Genomic DNA, 12,550 nt, shown 5'->3' with positions numbered 1-12,550 from the left:
GGATTAAAGGAGAATGCTTTTGTTCAGAGTCCCTCCACCTTCCTAGGCACTGGTTTGAAATTCCAAATGTCTTTCACACAATGAAGACAGGTGTGACAGTGCAGAGCCACTTCTATTCACCAAACAAATCATATTTATATCGCCAGCAGTCATATCACCCTGCAACTTACAACTGGCAACCCACTGAAGCTAAGCAGGTGTGAGCCTGGTCAGTATCTGGATGGGAGACCTCCTGGGAAAAACTAAGGTTGCTGCTGGAAGAGGTGTTAGTGGGGCCAGCAGGGGGCGCTCATCCTGCGGTCTCTGTGGGTCCTAATGCTCCAGTATAGCGATGGGGACACTATACTGTAAACAAGTGCTGTCCTTTGGATGAGATGTAAAACCGAGGTCCTGACTCTCTGTGGTCATTAAAAATCCCAGGGCGTTTCTCAAAAAGAGTAGGGGTGTAACCCTGGCGTCCTGGCCAAATTTCCCATTGGCCATTACCAGTCATGGCCTCTTAATAATCCCCCTCTATGAATTGGCTTCATTACTCTGCTCTCCTCCCCACTGATACCTGGTGTGTGGTGAGCATACTGCTGCATCATCCAGGTGGGGCTGCACACTGGTGGGGGTGGAGGGGAGTCCCCATTACCTGTAAAGCGCTTTGAGTGGAGCAATTATTATTATTATATTTTCCCTGGTGACAACAATTGTTGCAGCAAGCCCTAAGCCCTTCTTCCATGTCTGCACTTCTGTGAAGTGCAGACTTGGACTTCAAGTGTGAGAATTCAAGGGTAAACCACCATAAAATGGGAAGGTAATGGGACACTGTCGCGTGACGTCATTCGCTGGTAACACGGCTCAGGATCAAAATGCTTTATGTTGATGCTGCTTCCCCAATGGCTAAGTGCATGTTGGCAGTGAGCTCAAAGCCCATTCATTACCCATAAGAAAACACCTATGTGAAAGCTCCCCAGCCAAGACTGGAAACTTGTTGTAACCATGGTACCAATCCAGTCTCCACAACAAAATGTGAAACCTTGAAAGAATAAAGGACAGTTACAGAACAACATACACACAAAGAAGGCTCCACAGCCGAAACGTTGTGCTTCCTTTCTTCTCTTTTCAGCATGGAATAAACCTTTACTTGTTCCAGAACAATATACTGTCATTATACAGCAGTTGTGCAATTCCGACTACAAAAGTATCCCATGTTTAGTGATAAATTAAACAAAACCCCAAATTCCAGCAGAGGCCTTTGCCCACAAGGCAGGCTTACACACAGACTTCTCAAAGTGGGCCATCCTTCTCAAAGTGGGACAAAGGAAAGGCAGTACTTGAGGAATACTGTATGCAAAGTTACCAAGAGTCATGTTCTTGTGCTTCTTCATTGTTATGGATTATGGTCATTCCTGAGGTGGGTAAACATGTCTGAGTCATGGGAAAAAGATGAAGTCATCAACAGATCACCTTTTCCAGACCTCCAAGAAATATCACAAAAAAAGTTATTTAAAAAAAAAAAAGAGGTTCACCAGTGCTAAACCGACACAACACAGAAAGAGACAGTTAAGCGAAGCCCGTTAAAGAAGACATCTTGTAACCTAATCTGTTGTTCCATCAAAAGAAATTAACAATCACAACAGTCCCAGCTCCCTTCTCTTCTTTATAACCATTGTTATGTTTTCATTTAAAATGTTCACACAGCAGTACAGAACCCTTGGCCGTAGACACACATGGATAAGAGTGCTTTCACATCACAATTCCAAAAACACCCTTAAATTCCCAAGAGAAAAGAAAATAAGAACACAGTCCTGACAGCTCTCTGGGCAAAGCTGTTCCTCAGGAACTTAAAATGGGAAGCACACAGTCAAGTCAAGGGCTTCTGGAACCAACTAATCAAGCATGTTTTTTTCTATTTTTTCAAGATGACTCACTGGGATCTTTCAAGGCACAGCTGGAAGAGGATTCTCGGGCGGATTAGTTGCTGCGCACCAAACCAGATATGCAGAGTAGCCTGCCGTTGTTTTTAACGTTTCTTGTTATATTAGTAAAAAAAAAGACATTCTGATCAAAGCTGGTCATGGATATCAGAGAAACAGTGACAAGGGGAAAGGCTTCACCTTTAAGACAATTATTTGAAAGCTGCCCTTTCAATTACTCCTCGCGTTGAACAAAGGGGGAGGAACTGAGCCCCTGAAAATGCTCCTGACTTGAAACTCAAGCTCCACACTCTTCCTCCAATTAAGCCTCAACCTAAGGATGAGGCAAAACTGTTCTTTTTCCTTTTGTAAAGACAGCTGCAATGCTAAATTGACACTATGAAATGCTCAGCAAACATCCACGTTGTGGAAAACTGTCCAGAAGGAACTGTGGGAGTTGATTAAATGTAGTTTTGCTGCAAATAAGCTACAGTTGTTGCAGCTTTTTTTGCGTGCTAACCTGTATTATTTCTGTTCCCACACTTATCTGCCTATATTAGTCTGTAATTTATAATAATATTTGGTATGCAAGCTTCCCCCAGATTTCACTGCTTTCATGTGTAATTTAGCCGATATCCTGGGAAGGCTCTTGTTACACCGTTGTAAGCTCAGGACTTGCACTGCAGTCCGCCTGCAGTACCAGAGGCATTAGCAGCCAAACAGCCCTGCAAAAGCACACCAGAAGACCCGTTAACTCCTCCAGCACTGCCTGCACTGTGCTGACAAGCTGCATCACTTCCCAGGAGAACTGCTTTCACTGGAATACAAATGGTTTAGCAAGAAAACATTAATGGATTTCAGGCACAAATGAAGGTTTTTTAAATGTTCTGAGCCTTATATACAATACAAATGAACACCAGAGAACATTCCTTTTGCAGCTACTTACAGATTGTAAAGACTTTGAAAAAAGTCAGGTCCCTAGTCTTCTGGTATCCGTTCCCAATGAGCTCTTAGTCAATTATTAATAATTTCAGCTAATTTATCTGTAGCCAAGACCATTTTTATTTCATAAAACGCTGGGTGAGCTTAGCGATATTCTACCAACCCTTAGCAGACCTCTGCATTTAACACCTCCACTCCTTCAGATGTATAGAAACAAACTGAGCCTCTGATGAACAGAATATTGCATTTTCAGTGGGTTTTTGATATAGTCTGTGTTGTTCCTGTTTTTAACAACCTCAATCAGCTGATTATTAGCTGAATTTGACCATTTCAATTTCTTCCAGCTTTAAAGGGGCTGTAGAAAGTCCTAGAAAACCTGCTGACACATCAGGCATCCAGTACAGACCTGGCTTATATGCTTAATGGCTTATTCACTGCAAATACAATCACACACTATTTAAGCAACATGCATAATATCCAAACATTGCTTTTCATAATACAGTTAACCACAATTATGGCTGAACTGGCGTCTCAATGAGTCAGCTTGAATAAGAACATCAGGATTCACCTATAACATTTTTAAATACAAAGGAAGTCAAAAGTGTTTAACAGAAAGACAAGATCTAACATTTTAACGTTTAATGTATTTAACCCATATTAATCTGAAATAATAACAATGACAGAAAGTAAGGAAGAAACAAATACATTTTTTTTCTCACTACAATTCCTAACAGATTGGTGTTGATATGGGATAAGTATTCATTTACAAATTAATTGCTATTTTTGTTCCTTTATGTTAAGCCAATAACACCCAGCAGATATGGCTCTGCTTCTTTTAATTCAGGGTCACAGGAGAGCCAGAGCCTATCCCACCAAGCAATGGGCACAATGCAGGTACACTTTGGACAGGACGCCTGTCCATCCCAGGCCAGTTACACAAACACAAACACAAACACGCACTTAGGACCAGTTTTCCCAAAAGTCAATTAACCAACCAGTATGTTTTTGGACTGTGGGAGGAAGCAGGAGCACCAGGAATGAAAACCCATGTGAACATGATGAGAACATACAAACTCCACATAGATGGCATTCCAGGGCCAGAACTGAACTCAGGGCCACAGCGCTGCATGGCAGCAATGCTGACCACTGTGTCATTGTGCTATCAGTTTAATTAACATGTCTAAAACACGAAAAGGATTTAGGTGAGCATGTCCCCCAGGAACAAAGTGCTATTAGTAGGGGGCCTTTGAAAATCCCAGACTCAAATATCCATCTCTTGGCACCGACACAACAGAACTGGTTAATAAAAGATGATTCCTTTTCTTTATAAGTAAAAAAAAAATGGAGCAGTTAAAAAAGGGGAAAAAATGGTCAGACACATGTGTTTCAGTTTGTAAATAAAACAGAAAATTGCAATGGATGTTGGTTAAATATCTGTGGGCTTTATTGTGCGTTTGTGGAAGTTCTTCGGAAATCATTTTGAAGCTGCTTTTTCAAAGCCTTTTTCATGTTGAAGCGAGCATCTGTTTCTCTACTGATTCAAGATGTTTTGCCTTTGCCTTTTGTTGAGGGGGGGGGATAAGGGTTAAATTCTTATAAACCAAAAAGCTATGAGGCTGAACGAGGCTTTTCTTTGTTTCCTTCCCCATAAACAGAGCCCTTCAGCACCATTTTAACCTCCAGCAATAGGCCCGGTATATCGAAAACCACATTCTCCAGAGTCCTGACATGCAGAGCATATAGCAAATATGATCGTAGTAACATCTCAGAATGCACAAAACTGCCTATGTGTCTACTGCTTTGTGTTTATCTCATACGAGACATTCCAGCTAAACTAATAAACTGATTTATAGAACTATAATCCTGGACTACGACATAGCCCTCTGTTTTGTTTAGTTCCAGTTTTGTTTTTTGAGTTAATAAGGCACTCTGCTATTCCTGAACCTGTGCCATATTCTAACGTGTTGCACTTTAACTTCTTTAGAAAACAGACTGGAAGCATCCAGGAAAGTGAGTATATAGGAGATGTGATTAGGATGGGCCAAGAACATGCATTAGGATTCATTCGAACCCTCGAGCAGTGTACAAGCAGATGAGTTTTATCGCAATAAACATGGGACCTCAATTAAATGAACCTACTTACAAGCTTAAATCATTAAGATGCATAAAAGATTACCATCATAACCCGGAACTGCGTCTCTGATAAAACCAAATGTCTATTAAGAAAACCAATGTGCTCAGCTAGCACTATGGTAAGAGTTTCATTACCTCCAATTGTCAATATTGAAGTGCTGCTCTGGCTTGATTTCATCAATCTGCTGATGCTCATTTCCAGTATGACTTTCTAATGAATACAGATGTGTGTATGTGCTTGTGTTTGCTTTGGTGCTTAAGGGAATTTCCTGTACTGACAGGCTGAAGGAACTAAACCTTTTTAGTTTTAGGCACAGAAGGCTACATGAGGACCTAATGCAAGTATTCAAAAACCTCAAAGGCACTGACAGAGTAAACACAGCAGTCTTCTTCAGAATAAACAGTGAAACGAGAAGCTTTCAAGTGGAATTTATTACCAAAGACAGGAGGCACTTCCTTACATAAAGGGTTGTGGGAGTACGGAACAAGCTATCCAGCCACGTTGTTGAAGCCAATACAGTGGCTTCTTGAAATAAACTTATGGATATGAACCTCAGATAAATTAGCTAAGAAACAGACTACATGGGTCAGATGGCTCGTTTGTATCCTTTATAATGTTCTTATGTAAGCAGTTTGGATATCTGACGCAAAAAACACCATGTGAGGGCAAATACTTTAAACAGTATTAAACTGCACAGGATTGCTGCACTGTAATGCAGTGCTATATTATTCTCTATTTCATGGAACACTGAAGGGTGATAGCTGCAAAACCTAAACTGGACGTGTGCAATCTCACTTATCAACTCATGATCTTTGGTACAAGATCCTGTAGCAGTGCAACACCAAACCAAAATGCTGGGCATTACAGTTTAACACTGCCCCACTTTACTGAGCTCCGGCTTCGATGTACCCTGGTTTCTTTTGCCTAATAAATGACATCACACTGTTCGCTCGAGTCAAATTTCAAACAGCAATACTGCATAGGGTGGTGGTGGGGGTATCGTACTGTACTGGCAGGACTCCAGCCTCCCCTGAGTGGGCTCCTAAAGATGTGTCATTATGTCTTAATGAGGGGGTTTGCCTTGCCAATTAAGGCGACAACGATCCAGGGATCATAATGCATTATTAAAGACAGTAGTGGGCCTTTAGAATTTATTAAAAACGGTGGCCTGATGGGGAGGTTTAAGTGTGTCATTACAGGCTTGCAAATGACTTCCTTGTTGTTCTGCTGAGAGCACCACAGCGCTGCCCAGAACACACTGCAACATCAAAGCCCAGTTCTGCTTCTTCCTCTGTGGAGGGTTTGCACAGCGAGACAGTGGGCACACAATCTCTGCGGGGAGTGCCGTTCCCCACTGTAAAAACAGCGAAGTGCTAAAACCTGCAAGCACAATCAGAGGCAAACTGCAGCTTTGTATGCATTTTTTGATCGAAGGAGCAAATATATCCTGCTTGATTTTCCCCCATCGCCTTCTGAACTGTTGTCTGCACTATGACATATAGCCTGTGCTTTACTGAGCTTTTACAATAGTTCTGCATGTTTTTGTGCTTTCTATTTCAAAAGCTCTAATTGCCACAAAGTGCAATTACGAGAGACACAGAGCTGCTCACAATGGACTTCTACACAATTTCTTCTATCTTTATCTTCATATTTTCAGTCTTTTTCTGAACCTATTTTATCTTTGCTCTGTGAACTACAATACATAACATAATGGAATAAACCTATTACTTGTTCCTTTACAATACATAAATACTTAAAGACCTGGGTTCACCTGTTGAACACTCAGTTGGAGACAACAGTCCAACATTACGAGCAATTAAGCTTCAACACTATAATTTAAAGAACATAACATTAAAATTAAGGTCAACAAGGCATGCTCACAGGTGTTAGCACATGGGCAGAGACAGGAACACACATCCACGTGTCAATCAGCACATGACTTAGGTTTAATAATAAGTATCTGCAAAAACAGTGGTGACAATGTAACAATCTTCTGACTCCAGACCAGGAGCCAGAACTCGCAACAGCCCGCTCTCCAGCAAACTCTCCACAACCTGCACACAAATGCACTCCATACCCGCTGCCACATAAAACCCAATCAGCCCAATTGTTTCCTTCCTGGCTCTGAAGGGCAGCTTCTGTAATCAAAATTAAAAATACCCCCTCACATCTCTCATATCCTCCCCCTACAGAAACCAGCTCGTTTTTATGAACTTCAAAGAGGACTGCTGGAGCATTGATTTGAGAAGAGAATTGTCTCCACAAGGGCAGCCCACCTCAGTCTCAACCACTGCAAGCACAATGACAAGCTTGTTTTTCAGCCCTTTTCCCCACCTACCTGTTCATGGTGATCTGTGATACCAATCAGCTAAAAAGACTCCCAATGCAATGGTGGTATTCATTTAAGCTTTTTTCAGGCTCTTATGTAAAGCAGCTTCAGGCTCTTACATACATTTCAGGCTTGCAAATGTGCCCAGATATTTGAAGAAACATTTATTCATTCTTGTACATTTGTAAGAGTAATCCAGTGGGGTACTTGGGACACAAATGGAAATTAAGAGGTTCTGCATTAAGGACTGAGAACAGAACGCAGGAACAGTACACAAGGAGCGGTGGATGTGTGGAACAAGCTGTCCTGCCATGCAATTAAAGCCAATTTCATCACATGAAGAAACAGCTGAATTAGCACCTCAGAGCAAATAGTTATACACTGCCTAAGAAGGGCTGAACAGCCTTCCCTTCTGTAGCCTTGTTTATATTTATGGCCTCTGATTTTTAGATTTCACAGATAAACACTGATTAAACAACTCTGTGAAAAAAGCGAAACTAGAGTTTCTGCAACAGACACTGGAAAAAAGGCAAAACATGGTTATAGTTTACATTGACTTCACTTCTTTCCAAAAGACAGATGACTCCCCTATCACTCACCTGTTTTGACTTGCATATTACAGTCTTGCATATCTGTAATAACAGCACATGCTCCTTGTTTTTTTTTTAAGTAACTGCTGAAGACAAAAGAAATGCTTATTCATTTCATTCAAAACTTCAGAAGACTGTGCCCTGTGATATCAAATCATTCTGGGAGTCAAGGAGAAGGTAACAGTTTATGAGCCGGAGTGGTGGCTCTGTGGCAAAGGATCTGTGCCTGTGGCTGGAAGGTTGCCGGTTCATATCCTGCGGCTGGCAGAGGAATCCTACTCCCTTGGGTCCCAGAGCAAGGCCCTTAACCCCAACTGCTCCAGGGGTGCTATATAAATGGCTGACCCTGTGCTCTGACCCCAGGCTCTCTCCCTGCCTGTGTGTCTCATGGAGAACAAGGTGGGGTATGCATAAAGACAAATTCCTAATACAAGAAACTGTATATGGCTAATAAAGTGATCTTATAAACACTGCACCAGGTAAACCCCATGCTACAGCAACAGACTTGCTGAAGCTGGAAGACCTGCTCACTAAAACTCACAAAATACAGATTTTTTTTCATTCAGAATCAGAAACATTCTACTTTCAATTGCAGGAGTATTAGTGTGAAGAAAAAGGAAAACATGGTACAGTAGGTGCTCACTTACAATGAATTTACTACTCATTGCCTCGTTTTCTGGTACATACCAGGTTCGAATACACCTCTTACTGTGCTGGAGTTAGCATGTTCTCACTTGCGTCAACCCCAGTACATTTGTGTGTCTATCTTGCAATGGACTAGCATCCCATGCTGCATCTAGCCCCGCCTTGCACCCTATGCCTACCGTGTTCAGCGTTCTTTGGACTCCTTTCAAAGGATAGCATAATTACTTTAAAGGATAAGAAATACTGAAATGCATAGGGCTGTTATGAAAAAGGACACAACTGCTAATGTCGAACTAAAAAAGTAAAGCTTTACCAAAAACAGAAGTATCACACAAAAACACTTTAATGACAAAATGAAGGGGTGGGGCACAGGATTGTGGGAAATGACATACAAATGGTCTGGGTTATTAGTTCTGAAAAACAAACAGCAGTAAAAAAACCAAAACAAAAACAACAGATGCCTTAGGACCATTCTTAGGTTGCTTTACAAGGCTGCAGTTCTAATATTTGAACTTTTTCCAGAGGCTAAGAAACCAAACCTGCTGACATTACAAATGAGTACACTGTTGCTGCTATGTGAGATGCCTCTACAGGAGCCTAGAAGGAGAAGAAAATGTGGGTGTCAGGGAGCTCTTCCCCCTGGACGCAGCAGACATGTCACTAACAGCAGAATGGCGCTGTTTAACAGTGCTGGTGCAACACTAGCCTTAAAAACTGAAACTCTCACATGCAGAAACCTGCCAACCATAGAAACGGGGGACTTCGGCCTCATTCTCGTAGGCAACCCCATCTGGAGGTGCAATCTTGCTTCGAAAGCACAGAAACAAGCTTGTTTTGCCTCTTTTTATTGACCACTAAAAGTTCCACTGTTTCCATGTTTCAAGACCCGACTTTAAATGCCTTCCAAAACGGAAAAAAAGATGGTGGATTGAATAATTACCACACTTCAAAAGGCAGGTTATTACTCTCTGCGCCCACTGCCTGCGGTGCCAAAGCGGTTTTATGTGGGCTGGGAAACGCCAAACTCCTTTTGATTATAAATCCCTCCTGTAACTTGCAGCCTGCCTCCGTGCTAACCCCTGCCCTCTTCCTCGACGACAACGACAATCCTCCCTCCATCCCATCAAACCATTCCCCTTCCTGCTAGGATACCTGCACAGTCCAGAGCTCATCCAGGTTTTTCCATGGTACTGTAAAAGGTCTTGCCAAAGCTGGGCTCATCTGGCATACATTTCTAAAAAGGTTTTTTGCTGGCATTACAAAGCAAAGCTTGAACAGCTACAATATACCTCCTTTCAACACACTTATTAGTCATTACTGTGCCCCAAAATAGATATATATAGATAAAGGAGGTAAATGACTGTAAAGGTGCCAAAAGTCTGTGGTCAAGTTAAACTCAAGGGAAGTCACTCATGTTTTCACTTAAACCAGAGAGTATCTAAAGAGGAGTACAGGTGATTTTTATGAGAGTTAACAATAAAAACACCTTAATGCAAAACAAGAACATGCATTCCAATTCTTTAACTAAATTCTGGCAGAATCTAGAACTATTTGAATTAAGACGACGCTATGATCTAATGTTGCTTTCTCTCCACTAGGGGGCTCCCACTGCATTTTCGGTCCTCCAGGAGGTTGTACTGCAATGTGAATGATACAAGCATTAACTTTGGAGGGCGGGCATCAGAAAAAACAACGAAAATAGACGACAGCAGAACCACAATTAAGGGTCACAGCATTTCATTTTCTGGAGGACAGGAGATCAAAAATGGTGTTTTTAAATGGAGGTGCAACAGAGCACAGCAAAAGCTGTGATCTCTCGTGGGTTCCCATCTTGGTTTGAAGATGCTGAAACACATTCTAAGCAAAGGTCACCAAACGACAAACCAGGGAACATCTTTTAAAAAGTTAAATCGACACTGGCGGGGAGAATGAGTTCCCAGCATTTAGAAGCAGAAATGTCCAAGGCATAACAAGTGCCCTGGGAAAGAACAGAACAGGTGCCTCTTTGCGATGGGCCACTAGTCAGTCATGTGCAATCCAATCAGTAAACGTAATCGCAAAATCAACCCATTCCAAGTGTGTACTGGCCGGTCTATTTGCCCTCCCTAGCAACCCCTCCCTTACAGAAGTTTGAGAAAGAATGAATGTAGACATCAGCCCAAGACCCACACCAAGCCCCTGTGGGCACGCAAGACTGTGTGACAGCAATTCCGCGTTACTGAGACAGACTCACGTTTACCTAGGCACTGCAAACTGTGAAAGACTGCCCACTGTTTTTATTCCCTTAGCAAATACAAAAGAAATTGTTCCCGCTCCAGTAAGATACAGTTTTCCTGCTGATGTTTCCCCTTTGGGCCCCCTGCCTCACAGGGCTGCAGTACAGTGGATCTCCTGTGTCTCCTTGCTCCAAGTCCCTGGAGGGCCACTGGTTTTCATTCCAATCGGAGCACTTCATGTGTTGCATTATTTTCTTCATTAGGCTTGGGGTTTATTTTATAGTCCATAGCATAGAAGATGCAGCTGAGTCCAGATACGGCTCTACAGGATTTGTTGTGCTCAGTGGGAATGTTTTAATTCATTCAGTTAATTAGAAATTATTAAGCAACCCAAAGACATTGAGACCCTTCAGGAATGGAAACTCCTAGCAGGGTCTGGTTTCTTCTGGGTTTTATTCCACCTAAGCTCTCAGTTACATCATTGGTCAAATTGATTTACTGCATAACTGCAATTCTCCTTTATTGAAATGAATCTCCTGTGTAATCAACAGTAAAAGCAAAACCCTACATGTGTCTAAAAATAATTAGATTAATTGTTTGTCTACTCAGGTTGGAACAAACTAGAAGACACTCAGCCCACCCTTGGTCTAAGGTCTGAAAACAAAGGAAAAAGGTCTATTCAATCATGTAATTGATTCGATCAATGGCTTCCTGAAGTCAAACAGAAAACACTATGGTCTTGTCCTGGGAAAACAGACAAATTGAGTTAATTAAGCAAATTAATTGCTGGGATAATTAAGATCTGAACTGGAACTAAACCCAAACAGCCTCTTGTCCCTTGTGGGCCCAGATTCAGTATCTGCAGTGTATTGTCAGCACATCTTTATAGGCAGGGTTCAGGTTGTAGCAAGGGTAGAGGAAACCATAATTAAGTGTGATAAGGAAGAGAGTTACTGTATGTGGCCAGGCATGGAGTATCAATTTCAATTCAAAGCAGCAGGCAAGGGAACAACATGGTAAACTGCAGGATTCTGCGACAAATTCACAGGGGTGAAGGGTAATATTATCGCTGAGTGAGTGCAGTAGGATGAATGCAGAGCAAGCTGGCAGACACCACCCCCCATAGGAAAAAGACCCCAGGAGACTCCACCAACCCCCCCTCCCTGCCTCTACCAGCGTGATATCCCGACTCAAAACCGCTGGAGAGCCATTAGCCACACACGTCATGGCTGTTAGCGCAAGAGGAATCCAGCTGAATGACGTAAATGGTGCAGAACGCAGAACTTAAACAACAAACAAAAACAGTTTATGCCTTAGTGCATTTCTCCATCATTAACTCCAAGGATTTTGCTTTCAATGATAAAATTGCAACGACCATACTCCAGGCGTAAATAAAAAAAATATACTTGCCAAACCGTGAACTTTCACTAAGCAGTCTTTACTGACACACACACACACATTTCACGAAGAAATCTGTGTTTCTTCTGCCACCCCTAGAGCTGCAATGCACCATGTGTTGATACAAGGTGGAGCCTACAGTAGGCCTGGATTAAATAGAACCTTCCACTTGCCCACCAATCACAAACTCACAAGCTTTCTGCTTGTCCATTGGCCTCTTCCAGAAGACTGGGTTCTGATCCTGCGACCGGCATGGAGTTGTGATTAGATTCTGTTTGCACTCTTATCTCAGGCTCGAGATCTAAAGGGTTTTGAATATGGAAAACGGACAACAGCACAGCTTTGCATCCCTTTAATAATCTAATTTTGCTAAGTCTGACAACAACACAAGAATG

Source organism: Lepisosteus platostomus, chromosome 1 (assembly GCF_059453375.1).
Source record: "Lepisosteus platostomus isolate fLepPlt1 chromosome 1, fLepPlt1.hap1, whole genome shotgun sequence".
NCBI lineage: Eukaryota > Metazoa > Chordata > Actinopteri > Semionotiformes > Lepisosteidae > Lepisosteus > Lepisosteus platostomus.
The sequence above is the reverse complement of the archived record's forward strand: the minus strand, read 5'-3'. Positions refer to the sequence as shown.